This window comes from Cricetulus griseus (assembly GCF_003668045.3).
Source record: "Cricetulus griseus strain 17A/GY chromosome 1 unlocalized genomic scaffold, alternate assembly CriGri-PICRH-1.0 chr1_1, whole genome shotgun sequence".
Classification (NCBI taxonomy): domain Eukaryota; kingdom Metazoa; phylum Chordata; class Mammalia; order Rodentia; family Cricetidae; genus Cricetulus; species Cricetulus griseus.
The window spans coordinates 251,584,234-251,593,435 of NW_023276807.1; the positions used below are offsets into that span (position 1 = coordinate 251,584,234).

The 9,202-nt window shown below is 38.7% G+C and overlaps 1 non-coding gene across 1 annotated transcript; it reads right to left on the minus strand.

Moving 5' to 3' along the window:
* Positions 1-2,286: 2,286 nt before the first annotated feature.
* On the minus strand, positions 2,287-2,471 carry LOC113833280. Its single transcript, XR_003480897.1, has one exon. It is a non-coding gene; the product is annotated as a U2 spliceosomal RNA (small nuclear RNA).
* Between the last annotated feature and the right edge of the window lie 6,731 nt (positions 2,472-9,202).

Genomic DNA, 9,202 nt, shown 5'->3' on the forward strand with positions numbered 1-9,202 from the left:
CATTTCTTCTATACAGAACCGGATGTTCTAGTCCTTCAATATGGTAGGCAGAATAAGAACCTTCAAAGATGTCCAAGCCCCAATCCCAAGAACCTGTGAATAAGCTACTTCACATAGCAAAAGCAATTTTTGCAAACATGATTTGGAAATGGGGAGATTATCCTAAATTACACAGTTGGATTTCCAGAGTTACTTGAGTTCTTAAAAATGGGAAACCTTTTTCAACTGAGACCAGATAAAGAAAAGCAGGGATAAGGGACAAGGAGGTGCTGCATCACTGGGCTTCCAGACTGGGGAAGAAGGCTGTGTGTCCAAGGATGTGTCACTCTTCGGAAGCCAGGAAAGGCAAGAAAATGGATTCTCCCTGCAACCTTAGAAGGGATGTAGTTATGCCAACATCTTGATTTCATGTCAGCAAATCATAATTAAAATAAATACATAAAATTGTCAAACTTGGTTGGGGAAGAAATAGAAAACTCAGGCACCAGAGGACAAGGAAGGACATTAGGTAAGGAGGGAGACTGGCCAATGCAGAGAAGTGGGAAGATGACCAATTCAATGCCCAGATGGTCCAGAGGCCCATAGCATGAGCACCGTGATGCTATCAGTGGGCAACAGCAGAAGCTGGAGCTGTAGTACTATGAATCATGATGCTTGTTTGCCCACTAGAACAAAACACAAGTTCGGTTTCCCACTCTGGGCATTTCTTCTCTAACTCTGTCGTTATCACATTGATGTTTACCATCATCCTATAAGTTCTCATGCATGGGGTATCACCATCATTGTCATTCTTTTTCATTTATCTACACATCACTGCATTCTTTGTCTCGCTGTAGTATAGGCCTTCTCCCAATGGTCTTAGCCTGCATCTACTTCAGGCTCTACTGTCCTCCTACATCTGTGCTTACAGGTGTTACAGGTAACACAGCTGTGCTATGAAGACAGGAAATGTGCTGTCTAGCGTTTTGTAGTCAAGGAATTGATTTTTTTTGTAGTAGCTAAATGATTTATTAAAGTTCATTTTGCCTTGTTCATTGGGTTAACCTTAGTTTTCAGAGACCTTCACCAGAGTGACTTAACTTTGAAAAAGATCATGGAACAAGTTTAAGAGTTAAAACAAGATTATGGAGCAAGTTTGAGAATCACAATAGAAGGATAAGAAAAATATCTGGTTTTATTCATCAAATCTGCTTAATATACAAAGAGCTGAAAACTGTAAGAAACTTCATCCTAGGGGGAGCCAAAGGCCAGTGGATTGGACCAGCCAAAGGTCATTTATAAAAAGAATGGGTGGAGATGAGTTACACACTGGGATTAATGACTTTAAGTTTCGAAGCTTTGGGGTTTGGATTTTTCCCCTTTGTTTTCCTAAAGTACCTTCTTTCCCCAGCAGGCTCATCTGAAAGCGGGTGGAATCTTGACAAATCCTGTTGTGTTTTGTGTTTTTCAATACCTCTCCTTCTCTCCTCCCAAGACATATCTTTACGCTGATGAAATCAGGCAAAAAGATTTATGAGCCTCGGTTCTTACGAGTGCCAGCTGGTCAAGGGGAGGCATAAAGTCTTCCTCCTTCATCTGCTTCCTCCTTTGTTCTACCTGGAGCATGATGCCTGCCTCTCCTAGCGTGACACAGGAAGCTCCTCATAGGCCATTAAAACATGATCATGACACCCAGATGTATACATGAGAATTGTGTTTATTGCCCTTTCCTTATCCATCCTTTTTCTCCATTTTCTGTTCCTTCTGATTGGTGTCTCCTATCTGCCCTTGGATTGTGGACCTGACATCTCCCCTAATTCAGCTCTTGGCCTCTACCTCTTCTAATACCCAGAGGCTGAGCAGGACTTCAGAACTGCTCCTCCCCTTGCTTTCTAGACAGGACTTGACATTCATTCCTGGCTTCCCAGCTGAGGATCTGCCATTTCCAAGTTTCAGTCTCATTTGTTTGGCATGTGACAGGCTGTATGTGCCATGACGTGTCTGCTTCCTGTCTGTTTTAACCTTCAATGATAATGAAAGGTTGAGTGCTCATCACTGGAAGTCCATCTTCTTTTCTTTTAAACAGTTTTCTCCTTGGAAAGAGGACATCATGTGGCGGTGGCTGAAGGCTGAGTAGAGAGTGAAGAGAGCTATTGCTTAGTTGGGATAGAGCTGAGAACTACTGGATGATGATCACAATGTGGCCTTACCTCACTCAACTGAACTTTGTACCCAGCCATGGTTAAACTGGTTTTAAAGAGTTAGATTATGCATCCTTGATTTACTTATTTGTTTTTAAGATCACCGAGGGCGTGTACCATTTCAGGAGAAATGACACTGCCAGACTGATGAGTGGAGTGGATATGCTGCATTCCATCTTTCTGCTCCAAAAGCCATTTAATTTTTTTGTCCTTGGCCAGAGGACATATCCCACACTAAATTGATAAGAACAAATAATACACTTGATTGCAGCCAAAAGGCCAAGAAGTCAAGTATGCACTTCATTCTTCCAAAAGGTAACTTGAGACATTGTTCTCTCCCAGGTCCTGCTCTGCTTGCCTCTTCTGATCTTAAGTTGGTTGCTAACTCCTTGGTACTTCTTCATTTGAACTCTTTCAGAAAGAAATGCTACCAGTTAGATGTGGTAATGCACACCTTCCATCCCAGCACTTCGCAGAGGCAGGTGGGTCTCTGATTTTGAGGCCAGTCTACTCTACAGAGCAAGTTCCAAGACAGCCACGACTACACAAAGAAGGTCTGTCTCAAAAACAAAATTAGACAGAAAAGAAAGGGAGATGGAACCAAGCCCTACCGTTGTACCTGTCTTTGCATAGCCAGAATCATGATCTCTACCTCACAAGTCTCACCCAGCTGCTTGGAGATTCCCATTCCATGAGTAATTGCTGAACATCAACTAAGCGCTGCTAAATATTGGCAGAAATCCAAAGATGAATCATACATAAGTCATTTCTTACTGAAGTTTATGCTTATAAACAATAACAACAGATCGGCCATTTACTAAGGTCCTTCATGCTAGGAAGTGTACTGCTATATACATATAATTTATCTCATTGACTAAGTAGTTGGATAACGTAAGTCATTTTTCTCTAGTCTTTGGCAATGATATCTACTTATTTGGAAAGCAAGTTTGAGATTAAGCTCCACTAAACATGGGATTGGTGTCTGCTGAGGCTTCAGTGCCAAGCAGAGTGCCGAGGAGTGCAGCCCACGACAGCCTGTCTTCATTTTAAAGATAAGGAAATTGAGGATCAGCCAGGTTTAAAGAATTTACACAGACAGCTTAGCTAATAAGACACAGAGACAGCATTTGAAACTGAGGTCTGGTGGACTCGAGACTGTGTGAATCTTTCTGCTACCTAACAGAGCTGTTCTGTACAGCCATAACAAAACTTGGAACAAATTTAGTGTGTTAGAAATTCTGCATGGTTTAGTGTTGGAAGAAAGGAGAGATTTAGCTCTATCTGGAGACGATCAGGTATGAAAAGAAATATAAGAAAGAAGGACAGTGATCAAAGGTTCACAGAATGTGTTTTGTGCATGGTTAGTAAGCATAGAGTTAACTAATCTCTCAAGCAGGAGGGAGAGAAACATGGGTGAACTTTGGAGACTTATAATCCATGAAATAAGGCAGACATATAACAACATACGTCATGACTTCACTTGCATGAGGTACGCACAATAGGCAAATCTGCAGAGACAGAAAGTAGAATAGAGGTTATCAAGGGCTGGCCAAAGTTCTGGAAATGGATAATGGTAATGGTTTCGATGTTGTGAGTGACCTAATGCCACCGAATGGCACACTTAAAAATGGAGGAAATGGTAAATTTTATGTTAGGAATATTCTACTATGATTGAAAAAAACCTTGAAAAAATCGTTTAAATTATTTCTCAAATCTGTAGATTCTCATCTTATATTAATAAATGCAGAGGCATTTATCATGAAGGACACCAGCCTCAGATGATGCATGAGCCCTCCAAACATGCTGCTGTTTATCAAAATATTCTATGAATGCAAAATACACATTGGGTTTTGAAAGCTTACTAGCTAGTATATGAAATATTTCATTAATGATGTTTTATATTGGTAACAGTCTAAAATGATAGCATTTGGGATATGCTAAGTTAATAAAATACACTGTTATTTTTTAGTAAAGGAAAAGGCAGAGAAAAGGGGAAGGGAAGAGGCTGAGGGTTGGAGTGGAGATGGGAGAAGATATCAAAACTAGATAATGCAGAAAGCCCCCAAACCTTCAAGCCTGCAATGTTTCTCTTGATTGGACTTCAAGATCCATTGGGCAGACAACAATAAGATTTTGTAAACAAAAAATTGCAAGGCCAAAGTTGTGCTTTGGTGTACTCATTCCCATTCCATATAGAGGAGTACTCCCTGAGCCAAGATACACCGGGATGGGCCTAGGCCCTATCCCAAAAGATATGGTAGACTCTGATGACGCACCCCCCCATGGAAGGCCTCACCATCCAGGGGGAGCAGAAAGGATATGTGATAGACAGGGTTTTAGTTGGGGGAGGGTAGAGGATAACGGGACGGGGAAGGGAACTGGGATTGTCATGTAAAACAATCCTGTTTCTAATTCAAATAAAAAAGTTGAAAAATTGTCTTTATTAAAAAAAGAAGTCTATAAAACTGGAGGAAGGTCAAGAGAGTGAACAAATGGGTTGAACTTTCTCCCCTTTCTCCCTCGTTCTAGCTCCTTTTATGTCAACACTGGTCTTGACGTTGGAAATGTCCTCAACAAAATCTAGGACTCAGTGGCATGATTGCCTGGCACTCTTTGTTTTTAAATAATTTTAGCATGATATTATTTTACCTCCCCCCACTAATAGTCTGTAGGTTCAGAATACAATTTGAAGCCCATTTTCCAGAGAGGAATCCAATTTGGCTCTTCTTATTTCTGTTCAGATATTATATGATTTTATTTTTTATTGCAACTCTTTAGAATGGTTCACAGATGTTGCTGCTAAAATAGTTCCTTCTGGAACTATTTGGTTTGAGAAAAATTTCTGTTGCCATGGATTAAACTAATAGGAGACCTCGTTTTTAAAATTCAAGGCTGCATTCAGAAACTAACACTATTTTCTTAAATTTATGTAACACACTCATAGGGGGTTGTGCTCTGTGAATACTTAAGGCCACCTCTCTTTAATTAACCAGGATAATACCTTCACAAACAAATTAATGCCTCTATGTGGTTAGCTATGTGGGGAAAATGTGGTCACTAGAAAAATAGGATTTAAATTTTACACACAAAAATGCTAAAACTTAGCAAACCGTATTATTTAGAAAAATTTAACAAAATATCATTAGATTTAACCTTCAACTAAGCATCAGCTGAGCTTTGTATGAACTGCTGATGTGTGGGGGTGCATAGGAATGTGCCCCTGGTCTCCTTCTCCAGTGTTCTCTCTTTTAATATGATAGGCATTGACACCAAGCTTGTCTTCGTTGTCCCACACACAATGCCTGGGGCACTAGCACACCTGCACCTCCAATTATGACTCTTAATAATGACTCTCTTAAGACTCAATCCTCATCACTCTAGTTTGCCCCTTTCAATCAGGCACCTTCCATTCTAGAAGTCTAAACCAAATTTCTTGTTTTATCCGAAGCACCACTGATCCAGGACCCAATGCCCAAAGTAGGATACGTCCACCAGCAGCTTCCAAATTATGTCCCAGGGACAAAGTCCCATAAAAATCATAATTTATAAAAGGGATTTATGATCTGGGAGAATTTACCTACTATATCATATTTCATTGGATATTTACAGTAGAAAACTTTGAGAGCTCATAGATGTCTTTCAGTGGGGTGCTTGATTATTGACTGTTTTGTTTAGCCCCATGTTTTATTGATGTTAACCCCCATCTTGCATAACATCATTTAATATTCTGAAAACCTGGTGTTTGCAAAGACACTTTCCTAATGACAACTACAGAGGATTTCTCACTCTTCTTATGTCCTACTCCATGAGATGGATTAGTTCCTTGTGTAATAATACTGAAGAAAATATCTTGAGGCAGACTGACAGGCCTCGCCTCTTCTTTTCACTTGTCAGTTTAAGATCACAGCAAGCACCGCAGTGTCCCCTCAGTTTCCTGAGTTTTTGTAAGATTTGTAAGGTTGTTTCTCCTTAAAGGCTGTCCAAAGCACTTCACATACGAATACTCAGGACAAAATATCCTTGTAAGAGGTGCTTATTGTTACTGTTACTGCTAAAATATCTCTCAAATATTTGCTGTTTCCTAATGCCCTTGAAACCTTCAAGACTTAGGTACGCATCATTTCATTTTTTTTCCTTCACAACAGATTTCAGCAATTTCTACTCAGTAGCTTAGTTATTTATAAATTTGCGCAGTGTTCTCTTGTACATTATCCAATTAGCTCAATAAGTACTTCATTTACTCTGTTCACATATTCTCCACTCTGTAATTCATTCACCACACTGCCATTTAATTATTTTTAAACACAAATCTAATGATGCCATTCCCATGCTCAAGAACGGTTAATGATCTCCCATTATCTATGTAATAGAGGGAAGTAACTCCTCATCATGGGAGACACACCCGAGTCCACACTTCTCAGGATGCAGTTTTATGATCTAGCCACCCTGAGATACTCTTCCAATATATAAAACAGTGTTTTCAGAGCTCCGGGTTTTGTCAATACACATTTTTTTTGACATTATTGTTTTTGCATTTGCTTTGCGTTGAAAACACTTTCTTGCCTCTTTTACTTGCTTAAAAATTATCTTCTCACTTTTTCAGGCCTATTTCATATTTTACCTGCTACATGAAACTTGTTTTCTCTTGCTTTTAGTTTTAGAAATGTATGTTGTATATATTTAGTATTATGCTGTATTTTAAATAATAACTTACATAGAGGCTATTGTCTGTTTTGAATAGTGAGTTCCACGGAAGGAGATGCTTTACTGCTTCATTTAAGCTGTGCAAACCAAATACAAAATCTTGCATACAGTGGGAACTCACAAAAATATTTATTAACTGCATTTACCTTTGTAGAAGCCTTTTTTACTACTGTTAACTCCTTAAGCAAGTAGTACACCTTAAGAGTAAGTTGATTGCTAATTTTCTCCTTGTCAAAGATCCTGCTCATTACAAAAGAATTCACAATAGGACTCCTTTTATAAAAAGGAATAGATTCTGTATCTAAATAAAAACAAATCACATGGAAATCTTGCAACACACGCCTACAACACACACCTGTATGCACAGACTTTCCCAGGAGTCTGTCTTATACATCTATGCTCCTATGGTTATTATGTTTTTAGTGGGACTCTCTCAAACTAAATATGCAGGCCAATTAGTGTCCTGGCCCTAGAAGAACTTGGTATCTTCACTTTTCCGATGGAGATTTCCTGGTTGGTTCTCAGTGGGGTGATCTTATCTGTAGCCTTACTCCCTAATCTAAGTTCACTTGCAGGTCAGGTGTCGCAGTTTGTTTCTGATTCAATGACCTCATCTCCTTCAAGGGAGCTACCTTTCCTTCAAAGAGCTGCTGTTGGAAAATCACACAGGGGACATGCCCACCATAGAGGAAATTTTCCAGACCCAAAGGGCGGCATCCCTGCTCTGCTTTGTTCTCAGCACCTCCTGTCCTGGCTGGAAATACTTAGAAATACTGGCTGGAAGGAGGAGGAGGAATATTCCTCCTCAGTAGACCTTCTACTTTCCTACATCTAATTAATCAGTTTCCCGAAACCTAAGTGTTTACACTTGAGGCAGGATTCTTGTTCTTTTTCTCTTTAAACTCTGTGAGTCCCACAAGACTTGTCAGATGTAAGTTTACAGACTTCCCTGTGGCATGGTCATTTCAGCACATCACCACAGCATTCTCTTTGCTCATCCTCATTTTCCTGATTCATAGGAGTTTTGCCCAATCTGATGCTCCAGACCTCTTAGCTGGTCCTATGTCCCATGAGTTGCATAGATTGATTCCATTTTGTCAGTTAATAATAAACTATTATCTATCCCTGCTATACCTCTGCCAAGAGCTTTTTCCAGAAACTGCTTTATAGTTATTATCTAATCTTTATAAAACCATGAAGGAAGTGTTCCCATCTAACAGATGGTAAATGATTAAGGAACAGAGAGTTACAGGACCTGCTCAAGGTGACAGGGTAGTTCAGTGATGAAATAATAGCAAGTGTTCATTTTCTATGGGTCAATCAGCAAATCTGATAGCATTGTCTGAGTTGATGCTCATGTATATTTGTTCTACTTCTCTCGAAAATGATTCAGTGGCTCAATAAAACCAATGTGTATATATGTATGCTATAGAGTTAGAATTCACTCTATAGAGAATTGGCTGCAGGTTCTAGTTTTGGTTTTAATCACATCTTGTCATTATACGCAAATTGTGAAACAGTTGATTAATTATGAAGGCAGTAATATACATAGGTATACTGATACACAGAGATATTAGAAGTTTTCCAGAAATTATATGAATTGCCAAAATAACTTTTAAGGGTATAGTTTAACATTTTCAGTTATTTCAAAATATTTTGCTACAATGTGTTCCTATTCATTTTAGTGGTATATATTACTTTATATTAAGTATAATTTATTATGAGCAGAAATTGGATGGAAGAGACTTATGTTTTTAGTACATTTTCAAGTTTCGTGTAACTATTTTGTGGGTCATATTGATACTATGTGTATGCTATAAGTAAATGGTAAATGCTCATTTTTTTAAACTTTTCTTTCTACAAATTGAATTTTAATAAGATTCAATATAGTCTCTTTTCCTGGAAAAATAAAATATAGTAATTCAGTTCCTTCCTTTTCTGCCAGTACTTAATAAAGTTTGGTTACACAGCTAGATATTGAGCCAAACAGAATATAAGTTTCACAACCAAAATTTAGCCTCCATGAACAGGAGGATTAGCCATTCCTAACAGATCCCTAGCAGATCTTCTAAGTGCCAAGAAATCAGTAGGTGTTATACGATTGTTTACTCCCAGGAAGGTGAGAAAACTATGTACATATTTCTCCAATGATAATCCATGTGCATCTGACTTTACAATGCAAAACTACATGATGGGGATAAGGAATTTTTAATTCTTTTCAGACGCATTTTTTATACTCTCTATACTTGTAACTGCATTACTCCTTACCCACTATGGAAAGCTGCTTTGATGTAATAAGGTCATTGTTCAGCTTTGGT